This window comes from Procambarus clarkii, chromosome 18, assembly GCF_040958095.1.
Source record: "Procambarus clarkii isolate CNS0578487 chromosome 18, FALCON_Pclarkii_2.0, whole genome shotgun sequence".
Classification (NCBI taxonomy): Eukaryota; Metazoa; Arthropoda; class Malacostraca; order Decapoda; family Cambaridae; genus Procambarus; species Procambarus clarkii.
In genome coordinates, this window is record NC_091167.1 from 29,742,227 (window position 1) to 29,755,338 (window position 13,112).

The window sequence follows — 13,112 nt, forward strand, 5'->3', positions numbered from 1 at the left end:
TGTAGTCTCTCTATTTAGAGACTATCCAGGTAAATCACAGATCACCTCTGCTCGGATTCTTCTCATTAGCTTTGCATCACCACTAAGCAATGACAGGAATAAAATTATTTTATTAGATCGATGGCGATCACCAGGAACAAGATGGGCCCCTGGTTAAAACCCCCGAGGTACTCCACTTATTATTATTTTTATATCTTTTCTCATTGTAACCATTTCTCTCCTTCATGCGAGATGCTCCTTGACCGACCTTATCTCTCTTCTCGACGCACAGGCCAGCTTCTCTAGAGACGAGAAGCCTTGACAGCTTCCTGACAGCCCAGCAAGATGCTGTCTGCCCCGACCGTCTCTCTGTCTTATTTGATCCTTGTTATTTCTCCGCGTAAAACTGGAAAGTTGGTAAAGCAGGAATTTTTCCCTTTTGCTGAGAGTTAAGTGTTTGAAGGCGTCTCCCGTGTTCTTTGATTACCTTGCAGGGGATACTTGGTTAGTTCTGATCGTTAGTTCAGTGTCTACTGTACCTGCCTGCTATCTTGTGCGTAGGGACTACGATATCTGTTTTACATATATGCGTACCTCCTTGCATCTCTTTCTCCCTCTCTTTCTGTCTCTCAGGAGGCCTTCTTCCCCTTCCCTGTCAATCCCTCCTCTCTCATATGTCTTCTCTCCTTTCTAACCATCCTCCTCACCCTGTCTCTCTCTCTTCCTCCTTCATTTCTTCCCTCCCACACCACCGTCCATCCTAACTCCTCCCTCTCTCCCTCTCCAATACAACACCTTCATCTTCGTGTTGAGAAGGCAGCGGAGGGGGGGGGGGGCCTTGGCCTCCGTTCTTCACACTGGGTGCCGTTGTCACTCCCAGGTGAATCACCTGGGAGACAACACACTATGGGAGACAGGAGACAACACTGACAGTTTTGTTGACCAGCAACACTTAACCCGGTGTTCCCATACTCCATGGGAGGGTATGGGAACCAAAAAATGGGGGGTATGGAACTCGGTCTCAGAGCAATTAATAACAATCTGTTTGATAATCTGTTAAAAACCTGAGGAGATTCGTCCAGCTGTTCTGTTCTGCTTCCAGGTGTCCATATGTATAGTGAAACTGCTCTTGACATCATTTGAAGTCTAACTGGTACCTAATAGGACTAGAGATGATTCAGATTGGTCTAGTTTATTTATTAAGCAGCCCCTGCCCATCCTGTAGGCAGTAGTGGACCCCATGCCCATCCTGTAGGCAGTAGTGGACCCCTGCCCATCCTGTAGGCAGTAGTGGACCCCCTGCCCATCCTGTAGGCAGTAGTGGACCCCCATACCCATCCTGTGGGCAGTAGTGGACCCCATACCCATCCTGTGGGCAGTAGTGGACCCCCTGCCCATCCTGTAGGCAGTAGTGGACCCCTGCCCATCCTGTAGGCAGTAGTGGACCTCATGCCCATCCTGTAGGCGGTAGTGGACCCCCTGCCCATCCTGTAGGCGGTAGTGGACCCCATGCCCATCTCCAATGGGCAGAAATGGTCCCCCATACCCTTCTTGTGGGGTGCCAGTGGACCCCATTCCCATCCTGTGGGCAGTAGTGGACCCCATGCTGATCATGTGGGCGGTAGTGGACCCCATACCCATCCTGTGGGCAGTAGTGGACCCCCATACCCATCCTGTGGGCAGTAGTGGACCCCATACCCATCCTGTGGGCGGTAGTGGACCCCATACCCATCCTGTGGGCAGTAGTGGACCCCATACCCGTCTTGTGGGCAGTAGTGGACCCCATACCCATCCTGTGGGCAGTAGTGGACCCCATACCCGTCTTGTGGGCAGTAGTGGACCCCATACCCATCCTGTGGGCAGTAGTGGACCCCATACCCGTCTTGTGGGCAGTAGTGGACCCCATATCCATCCTGTGGGCAGTAGTGGAACCCATACTCGTCTTGTGGGTGGCAGTGGATCTCATTCCCATTCTGTGGGCAGTAGTGGAACCCATATCCATACTGTAAGTTATCTTGGATACAATAACCATTTTGTGGGCGGTAATGGAAAAAAAAATACAGAGGAACATAATGGGTTCAGGAATTGAACCCAAACGTGTGATGATTTCAATAGTTTGGCGAAGGAGGTATGGGAACATATTGGGTAGTCTGTAATAGTAAACAGACTAAGAACACTGCTCAACACTCTGTAATCTGCCAAACAACTTGTAGTCGGGCCCAAGGAAACACCCCCCCCCCCCAAAAAAAAAAATCTTTATTTAAGTTTGCAACAATATTTCCACACACGCAAGAGACTGAGGCGTTTGCAAATAAGCACAAAATGAGGCATCTAGAAACTTTTCATTATATTATTATTTATAATGCATATAAACGCACTTTATCCCAGAAATTAAAAGATCGTATCTCCCTTCGTTTTAATTAAAAAGGTATAATATTTTCCGGGTATAGAAAAAATCTTATTAAATTGTAATTAACAGGTAATACATATTATTTTTTTTAGGGGGGTTGGGGGCGAGAGGGGGCGGAGGAGGGGGGAGAGGGGGAGAGGGGGAGAGGGGGGGGGGAGAGGGGGGGGGAGAGGGGGGGGGGGAGAGGGAGGGGGGGGGAGATCTAGATTAACATCAGACATCACATTACTTATTTATATCAGTGTCTTCATTTTCTCGTATATTCTAAATAATTGGCTAAGACGATGATTTAGTTGGCGCAGAAAGATAATTGTAGTTTGAGTTACCTGAAGGCTGCTGAGAAACAGCGAGATTAGTATTGATGTATTTGTTGATAAACATTAGTTAGCAATAGATTAATTCACTATTATAAGAGATGCGCAATGACTAGAGTAGCGTTTAGCAGATAGGATCAAGGTCTTTCAGGGAGGAAGAAGCCTTATCTATTGTTAAAGTCTCGTCTCGTCTTGGAAGGTTTATCTCTACAACGTCTTAATTGGAGACCATTCGCTGGGTTTCATTCAGTCTCTGCTCAACTATCTTGGTTTAATTCAGTGTCTGTGATACGATAGGTCCTTGTTTGTGGGATAGGCCTTGGAAATATGACAGGCCTTTGTAAAGCGATAGGCGTCTGGAATGTGATCATAGAGATCGAACTCTATGATGAGCTAGGCCTCTGCGATATCATAAGCCTCTGTGATGAGATAGGTCTCTTTGACATGATAGGCCTAGGTAATAAGAAAGGCTTTTGTAATGAGATAGGCCTCGGTAATACGAAAGGCCTCCTTGATACCCAAGCCTCTGTGACAGGAAAGGCTTTTGTAAAACGATAGACCTTTTTGATGTATCTGGGATGCAATAGGTCTTAGGGATGCAATAGGGCTCTGGGATGCGACATGTGTCTATAGAGAGGTATGAGCTCTGTGATGCCAGCAAGCAAGAGAAGCGTGCGTGTATACTCAGGTGTTTTCTATCTAATGCAATGGGATCCGACCTTTTTCTAAATTTCAATTATATGTCTAATTCCACCTATAGGTAGAAGTAGCCTCGAGTAGGGAGGCTGGAGGTTGTATGCTCGTGTTGGGGGGGGGGGGTTATGCCAGATACCTTATCTTTTGTTAAATAAAGTGGAGAATTGTATGCCTGTAGGGAGGTTGGGGGTCGTATGTCCCGTAGAAAGGCTAAGGGTCGTAAGTCTTCTAGGGACTTGGGGGGATCGTATGCGCCTCAACGGTGGCGCGCAGAACGATTGTTTCAGTATTGTACCAGGAGCCAGTTCCAGCATACTTCATATAATACAGCTGATCCGTCGATTTAGCAGAAGGCTGGATCTGATTGTATTCTAAAGAAATTGCCTAACCAATTACCGTCTTAGATTGCAATATTAGTCAATTTGGCAATATTGACTAATATTGCAAGTAATTATGTTTAATACACACGGTAGCATTCAGAGCCTCGCTAATAAATCTATGACTTTCTCTCACTCTTTCTGAACAACTTGGTTAAAGAACAGAGAACTGTTGGATTTATTGACTACACGGCCTCATTCGTTTAGTGTAGTCTTTAGACTTCAGCTTTGCTATATAACGAAGTTTAGGCCAGGCGAAGTGCCTCGGGCCATGATATGAGGCCCTGCTTAGGGGCCATGATATGAGGCCCGGCTTAAGGGGCCATGATATGAGGCCCGGCTTAAGGGGCCATGATATGGGGGGCCGGGCTTAGGGACCATAGTCAAGAAACTCTGTCCGGTCGCTTCCTGTTCCTCCAAGGACAGTCTGGCACCTGAGAAAAACATGGACCTCTCAATGCCATCGTTAATTAATAGTGTGATCAAACAAACTTGTGTGTAGATACAATGCACTAGACGTTTGGGCAGTTCTAATACTATAAGCATGTTGGGACAAACGACATGGTAAACTTTTTCCAGTTTATCCGAGGTACACAGACTCACAATCAATGCTTATGGTACTAGAACCCCCTAAATGTCTAGGGCACTGTATCTTCACACAAGTTTGTGTGATCACACTATTAATTGGGGAAGCGCGAAAAGCGTTACCAATTGCAACAGTTTCGTGGAACGGAATTTGATTTAGTCTGCCCTAATCAGTCAGTGTCCTAATCTATTAGTACTGGTATGTACCTTAAAAACAAAATATAACTTGGCATATACCACATATGTACTTATTAATCAGCCAAATAGTGACAAGCAATAAGTCATATATGTACTGTCTTGTGCGAGAGCGGGTTTAGTATGTACAAACTTAACCCATTTTTTAACTTACAATATTGCAAAACAGTTTAAGAAAAAACTCTGATAGGGAGTGTTACAATATATCAATACAACATTATAATCAAAATATTATGTGTTCAATGAGGCTTTTGGTTTAATCGTTCATACTTATTCTCTGTCCGCTTGTTTCCTCTGACTGTTCTAAGCTAATCTATACCTGTTTCGGGGTAAATCTTTTCCTGGGGATGGGTGGTCAGGTTCCAGTTGTGGGCCTCCACCCTCCCTCTGTTTCTCTTAGTCAGTTTGGTGTTGACAACGGCTTTGATCGGCCAAAACGTTCATCTAACTTTCTCATTTTTCTGTGGATTTTTCCGCATATATATATATATATATATATATATATATATATATATATATATATATATATATATATATATATATATATATATATATATATATATATATATATATATATATATATATATATATATATATATATATATATATATATATATATATATATATATATATATATATCTTGTGAGCAGTGTGGGTGAACACACATTCAGGAAACAGAATAGTGTGGAAAACAAAGACTTGGGAGGCTTTCTTTATCTTTTTTTTTTTTAACTAAGGCTAGGGTTCATAAGGGCAGGCAAATGACGTGCCTAGTGAAACTGCAAGCAAGAGCTGTTATCCTACTTCAGCTAAGTTGAAGCCTACTCCTAGAGGTTCATTTATTTTTTGAGCCTGTTATCTGAATCATTTATTCATTAAGAACATTAGATAACAATCATAAAAGGAACAGGATAGGCCTGTAGCCAACTGTGTGCCAGAGCCTTCATGTGATCAGTTGAAGAGGGTTAGCAATAGCCTAAGCTACTCTATCCCTTTGAGATGTATTTCTATCTTGTCTCAATAAACATACTTGAACTTGAACTTGTGATCAGTTGACTTGATCTCCCGTGTATCAACCTGTTGAGCAAGCAAGTTGCAGATGCGAGTCAGCCTGGGAGTGAATGATCGCTGATGAAGTGATGTTCTTTAGAACGGCACTTCCAGCATGAGACTGTTGAAGGTTGAGAGCCTAGTGCTACGGCTGGCAACTGCTGGTAGTCCTCTCTCTCTCTCTCTCTCTCTCTCTCTCTCTCTCTCTCTCTCTCTCTCTCTCTCTCTCTCTCTCTCTCTCTCTCTTTCAAATTAGGTTTTATATTATTCTAATACAAAAACCCGAAAGGAAAAAATAATAATAATCCCGGTCTGCTTGACATCGAAGAGTCGCCATGAGGGTTGCCATATTAACCATGTCAAGTGGCACTTACTTCACGTGTTGCCAACCTGACCGTGTTCGGAACGTTATTCACAGGAATCAGGGTTGCAAAGTTGGGTCAGTCCAGGCCTGAGTCTGGCCACTAACCTCGAGTATAGTTGTATCATATATTTTATTTTTGTAAGTATATCAGTGATGTAATGGGATGAAAATCAATAGGAGCACTTAGTCTGAGTTCCCTTTTGTGTCTTCTTTTGTTTAATGTCCTCTCGTTCTCGCTTCCTTCCTCATTATCAGGTCAATCTCTTGATGTTATCTTTCATTTCGTCAGCGTTATCTATTGGGAAGAGGAAGAGAAAGGGCCGGATACAAGAGAGAGAGAGAGAGAGAGAGAGAGAGAGAGAGAGAGAGAGAGAGAGAGAGAGAGAGAGACTCACGATCAATGAAGCATGGAAGAGACACACACTGGGAGCAGGAAGGCACAGAAGCTATGAAAGGGGGAGGGAGGGAAGAGGGGAGAAGGAGCTGAGAGCAGTCAGGGTGAGGGAGTGGGGGGTTATAGAGAGAAGGGGGGAGGGGGGGTAGAGAGTGATGGAAGGATATATTGAGAGGGTGGAGAGAGAGAGAGAGGGAGCAAGAGAGTGACAAGGAGAGAGAGTGGAAGGGAGTGATTGGAGGGAGAGTGGGGAAAAGAGAGAAGAGAGAGGAGGTAGAGAAATCGAAACAATACACAATATTAGTAAGACTAATAACAAGGGCGAAGAGTTAGGGGCGACATAATTAAAGTGAACAAGGGGATGAATGGTTATAATTAGTGAGATATTAATAAGGTATTAAACATATCAACACAAAACAATGGTTATCATATATTGGATAAGTTAAAAGTAGGAAAGACCTGGGTAAATACTGGTTTGGTAACAAGGGTTTGTGGAATTTGTGGAACAAATTACCATAGGATCAACACATAATAGACGTAGAAGCCCTTAATTGTTTCAAGCGTAGGTTAGACACATATATATGAATGAGTTTGGGTGGATATAAGGCTTTCTGCAGTTTTATTCATTCTTATGTAACAATAACAATAATAAAATTAATAATAATATCAAAATTAGTAATAATGGAGAAATTACAATACTGCGGTGTTTTAATGGAGGCGGATCAATGACCGCCTCATTGGATTAATGGAGGCGGATTTACACGCTTGTAAATGTATTAATCCCAAATTTTCGGATGAAATCCTCCATGCTTGATGCTTGTAAACAAAGTCCTGAACAAGATTGTAAGTGTGTGCGTGGATGTGTCTGACAGAGCACCTCACCTGTGTCTATTACTTGACGTCATTTTCATATTATGCTCCTTAAGGCGTCCTCAAGGGGGTTTGGTTCTTCATTCATTCCTCTCTGGTGAATGATCCAATTTTCCTGGTTTCTGGGAAGTGTAGGATCAGGTATCGCGGGAACATTACCCCTTCCACCCCCCACCCTGAACACCTCATTTGTCTGTGCTTATGTGAATTAATGAAATTAGATAATTTAGCTTCGTTTAGAATAATTTTTTGCGGTTAATCGATTCTACTAAAAGATTGGTTGACCTTTTGCGTGTCTCATAAATTATATATTTATGAGAAACACACACCACACACATACACACACACACACACACACACACACACACACACACACACACACACACACACACACACACACACACACACACACACACACACACACACACACACACACACACACACACACACACACACACTCCGACGCCTGAACACGTTTCGTAATGCTTATTACATTTTCAAAGACTAGTTTACACATAACATACATCATACTTATACTCGTTTTGGGTGAGGTGATATGGCACAAAAGTTTTGGGTGAGGTTACAAAGCTATGCCAGAACACGAATCAATGGGTATAAATTGGGTATGAAAACATTAGAATGGAAGTAACTGCAGAAGGCCTATTGGCCCATACTTCCTCTGGCTGCTTCTATGTTGGTTCAGGGTCTTGAAGTGGGTTGAATATAATTGTGCATTAATTGGCTGTTGATTGCTGGTGTTGAGTTTTTGATGTGTAGTACCTCGCTGATGTCGAGTCTCCTGCTGTCGCTGTATTTATCGATGATTTCTGTGTTGCTTGTTAAGATTTCTCTGGTGATGGTCTGGTTGTGACAAGAGATTATATGTTCCTTGATGGAGCCCTGTTGTTTGTGCATTGTTAATCGCAGAGAAAGAGACGTTTTTGTCTTGCCTATATACTGAGTTCTTTGGGGCTTACAGTCCCCAAGTGGGCATGTGAAGGCATAGACGACGTTGGTTTCCTTCGAGGCGTTCTGTTTGGTGTCTGGGGAGCTTTTCATGAGTAGGTTGGCCGTTGTTTGTTTTTGTAGTAAATTGTCAATTGTATTTTCAGAGTTTTGTCTGTACGGATAACGTTCCTATCAATGATATCTTTCAGGACCCTTTCCTCCGTTTTATGAGCTGTTGAAAAGAAGTTCCTGTAAAACAGTCTAATAAGGGGTACAGGTGTTGTGTTAGTTGTCTCTTCAGAGGTTGCATGAAGTTTCACCTTTCTTTTTAATGACGTCTTCAACATAACCGTTAGAGAAGCCATTGTTGACTAGGACCTGCCTTACCCTACATAGACTTGCTGCCATCCTGAGCTGTGACTGAGAGCACGGTCGACGTAAGCGTTGACAACACTCTTCTTGTACCTGTCTGGGCAGTCACTGTTGGCATTGAGCCACATTCCTATGTTTGTTTCCTTAGTATAGACTGCAGTGTGGAAGCCTCCGTTCCTTTCCGTGACTGTTACATCTAGAAAGGGCAGCTTCCCATCATTCTCCATTTCGTAAGTGAAACTAAACAGAGTTACAGAGTAGGTTGCAGAGTGTGTGTGCAACCTACGCTTGAAACAATCCAGTTATCCCCTCTCTTTAGCCGTCAGGCTGCAATAATTAGTACGCACACCGCTGCTACTATTGAAATAACCGTAATCTCCGCTACTTCTATTGTAATAACGGATGCTATACCGATCTTGTACGATGTTAACACTCGGGTCGTCATACGAGGATCTGAACGATTAATCAATAGAGAGAGAGAGAGAGAGAGAGAGAGAGAGAGAGAGAGAGAGAGAGAGAGAGAGAGAGAGAGAGAGAGAGAGAGAGAGAGAGAGAGAGAGAGAGAGCGAGTGAGGGAGAGCGGAATAAAAATTTTAGTTGCTTCAGCCTTCATATGAGTTACCAAGTAACGCTGCCACCACCCTGAGTTACCGGACAGGGGACCGGAGTGAGATTCGTAGGACTGGTAGATTGTGTAATCCTACCAGGACAGGTGTAAGGGACCACTGAATGGTGTGAGGATCCTGGCCTGTCACCCGAATATAATCCTGATCACTTGGGGGACTATAAAGTACACAAGAATAAGGCGGGACACACCCAATACTAACACCTCAACAAGGGACGGACGGACGGAAGAGTACTGGATAATTACGGACACTAGGTCACTAGGGCAAAGGGGGACGGTAGGCCCAATAGCACTAAGACAAGGGACCATTAATTAATACACACTTAATGGCACTTGACAATATATCACATTATTTGAAACAATTAAATACACACTTTCCTAACTATATTCCCTAACAGAGGCAAAGAATAAACGAACGATATGGTGCTTTAGTTCAAGAGAGCCGGACTTACTCCAATGGTGTTCCACAACTGTTCTCGAGATAATGTTCTTTCCCGGAGTCCCTCCTGGGGCTTCTCCCACTCTTCTGTGTTCTTTCCATGTTCTCCTGCTCCCAGCTGAACACGAGGGGTTGCCTGTGATGTGGAGGGGTTAATCCCTGTAGATTATCATGGTGACATCCACTCTGACGACCTCGTGACTCTGTGACCGTTGACCTGTCCCTCTGGTTAACTTCTACAGAAGTGTAACTTTTCCATTATCTGGCGCCGTCTGTCTGGCGCCGCGCCTGTGGCTTGTTCATTCTGTTATTTTTTTTTTGAGATATATACAAGAGTTGTTACATTCATGTACAGGCACTAGTACGCGTAGCGTTTCGGGCAGGTCCCTGGAATACGATCCCCTGCCGCGAAGAATCGTTTTTTCATCCAAGTACACATTTTACTGTTGCGTTAAACAGAGGCTACAGTTAAGGAATTGCGCCCAGTAAATCCTCCCCGGCCAGGATACGAACCCATGACATAGCGCTCGCGGAACGCCAGGCGAGTGTCTTACCACTACACCACGGAGACTGTAAATGATGTTCATGTTGTTCTACTATGTACTGCTCTCTTGTTACAAGGTCAAGTTGTAAGTTGGGTTGAGTTGACAGCCCTCGGGGTTCTAAGGGTCCGGGTTCGATCCCCGGCCGAAGCAGAAACAAATAAGCAGAGTTTCTTTCACCTGATGCTACTGTTTACCTAGCAGTAAATAGGTACTTGGGAGTTAAACAGCTGCTACGGGCTGCTTTCTGGGGATATATGTGTGTGTGAAAATTAGGATTAAGGACGTCTAATCTACGAGAGGAGTTGTCTCTCCCCAGTGTCAAAGCAGAATTAAGGAGCTGAATGCTAAGCTTGCAATTAGGATAGCCAGAGATCCCCCATTACAATGACATTGTCAAGAAAAAACTGAGCTCTGTGCTACTTACAGGGGGAAACAGGAGAAGCCAAAAATGGCATCACAGATCAGTCTGCTTCCTCGAAGAACGTCACCTGCTTGAGCAAGCCCGTGAGCTCCTGCCTGTAGAGAGGTTACCTCCCTGGGAGGATGACTCATGCAAGATTATCATCAATGAGATGACAACGAAAAAGTCCAACATAATACCACAAGAAATGAGGCACAAGTATCTTGAGGAAATTTATAAAGTTGCCGGAGATGAATTAGATCAAATCTACACTGATAAGTCATCTAAGCCTGGCAGGGCTGGTGCAGCATACACGGTAATTAGGAATAATGACTTTCAACCCAGAAATGAAGTAAAAGCCCGTATTGAGAACTATGCCTCGTCAACGCAAGCAGAGCTAACTGCCATCGTTATAACGTTAAGATTCCTTGAACGAAACACTAACGGCGCAGGGATTTGCACTGATTCAAAAGCAGCACTACAAAGCTTAATCGGGCAGAAAAACTTGCGATAGTCGCTACAATCAAGAGAGCTGTGAGGGGTACTAACCAAGCAGGGAAGAGTCGTCAAGTTTCTGTGGATCTCCTCCCATGTTGGAATATGTGGGAATGAACGAGCAGATGTGCTGGCTGCTGAAGGCGCTGAAGGAGACCATATTGAATACTTCATACCCAAGACTCTACTACAAATTTGAGGAATTATCAGGCAACATCACCGTGACACGGTAACAGAGGAAGAGAAGAGATAAGAAGAAATCAGTGTATGTATACACTGGTACATCATGGTTGCAGCTGGCAATCCCAATCATTATGGACGAAGAGGAGGTGACCGTGGGAGAGAATCTGTAATAGCGAAAATCCGTCTTGGATACGAATATCCATGCAGATTTGGAATGGAAACAATAGTTGAGCAGAAGAGTTGCAGAATCTGTGATGAGAGTGACGGACACCGCCTTGATCACTGTCTACGTGAATGTGAACATTTGAGAGACATTAGAAATATGTGTAGAATAATAAACCCCACATTGATTGAGTTAGGAAAAATACCATTTATCAAATATAGATACTGTTATTAAATGATTCCCTCATTTTGCACCCGCAAGATAACGTAAGATTTTAAGGGTTGACGAATGTTAATCTTCTTGTTTGAGAAGCTGTTCACTTGAGACAGTTAAGCAAGTCCCAGCTGTGTCTGGGTACAAGTGACAGGATGAACAACCCAGCGGGTTTTCTTCCTATTGGGGAGTGTTGTACATGCTGCTATGGCGGTGTGACCACTCACAGGATTAGTGGCGCTGCCCAATAAACTCGCCCCACGGGGCAAAATTAAATTTTTTTTAAGAGGACTTGGCCAAAATGCTATACCTGCTAGTGGCTGTACAAGAATGTAAAAATTCTTGTATATATATATATAAATAAATATATTAAACGATGTTGTTACAATGTTGCGGGTTAGTTGGTGTATATATATATATATATATATATATATATATATATATATATATATACATATACATATACCACGAAGTGATATGGAACGTAACGACGTATATTCTTGAGGACAAGGTGAAGGAGGTGGTGGGGGGGGGGGGGTGGAGGGGGGGGAATAGACGGGTCACCACATAAAATATTTGCTATTTGTGGAGGGGAAATTGGGGAATATATCCACGTCAGAAAAACTATGAGAATTTTGAGGATATTTCACGGTTGTCCCAGATTTTTTTTTAAGTTTTTAGTTTGACGTTTTCGAGGGTTAAATATATATATATATATATATATATATATATATATATATATATATATGCCTATACTTGCATAAACCACAAGTGAAGATAAACAATCTTTGGACAACACCCACCAGTGCACACACTGGTGGGTGTTGTCCAAAGATTGTTTATCTTCACTTGTGGTTTATGCAAGTATAGGCTTATAAGCTGGACACGAGTTCTCTCACATTGACAGTGGCTTGACGAAAATTGCAGACTGACCCCTCACTCATCTGGTGCCTTCGGGAGGTAGAGATGTTTGAGATATATATATCTCGAACTATCTACTTCTTTTGTAAGGTCTGATGGCGTAGTGGGTTAAAGCATACTAGTTATGCCAGCTACTGGAAGGTAGTTGTGCTTTCTGGGTTCGAGTCCCACTGGTGGGTGTTGTCCAAAGATTGTATATATATATATATATATATATATATATATATATATATATATATATATATATATATATATATATATATATATGTCGTACCTAGTAGCCAGAACGCACTTCTCAGCCTACTATGCAAGGCCCGATTTGCCTAATAAGCCAAGTTTTCCTGAATTAATATATTTTCTCTAATTTTTTTCTTATGAAATGATAAAGCTACCCATTTCATTATGTATGAGGTCAATTCTTTTTTATTGGAGTTAAAATTAACGTAGATATATGACCGAACCTAACCAACCCTACCTAACCTAACCTAACCTAACCTATCTTTATAGGTTAGGTTAGGTAGCCGAAAAAGTTAGGTAAGGTTAGGTTAGGTAGGTTAGGTAGTCAAAAAACAAT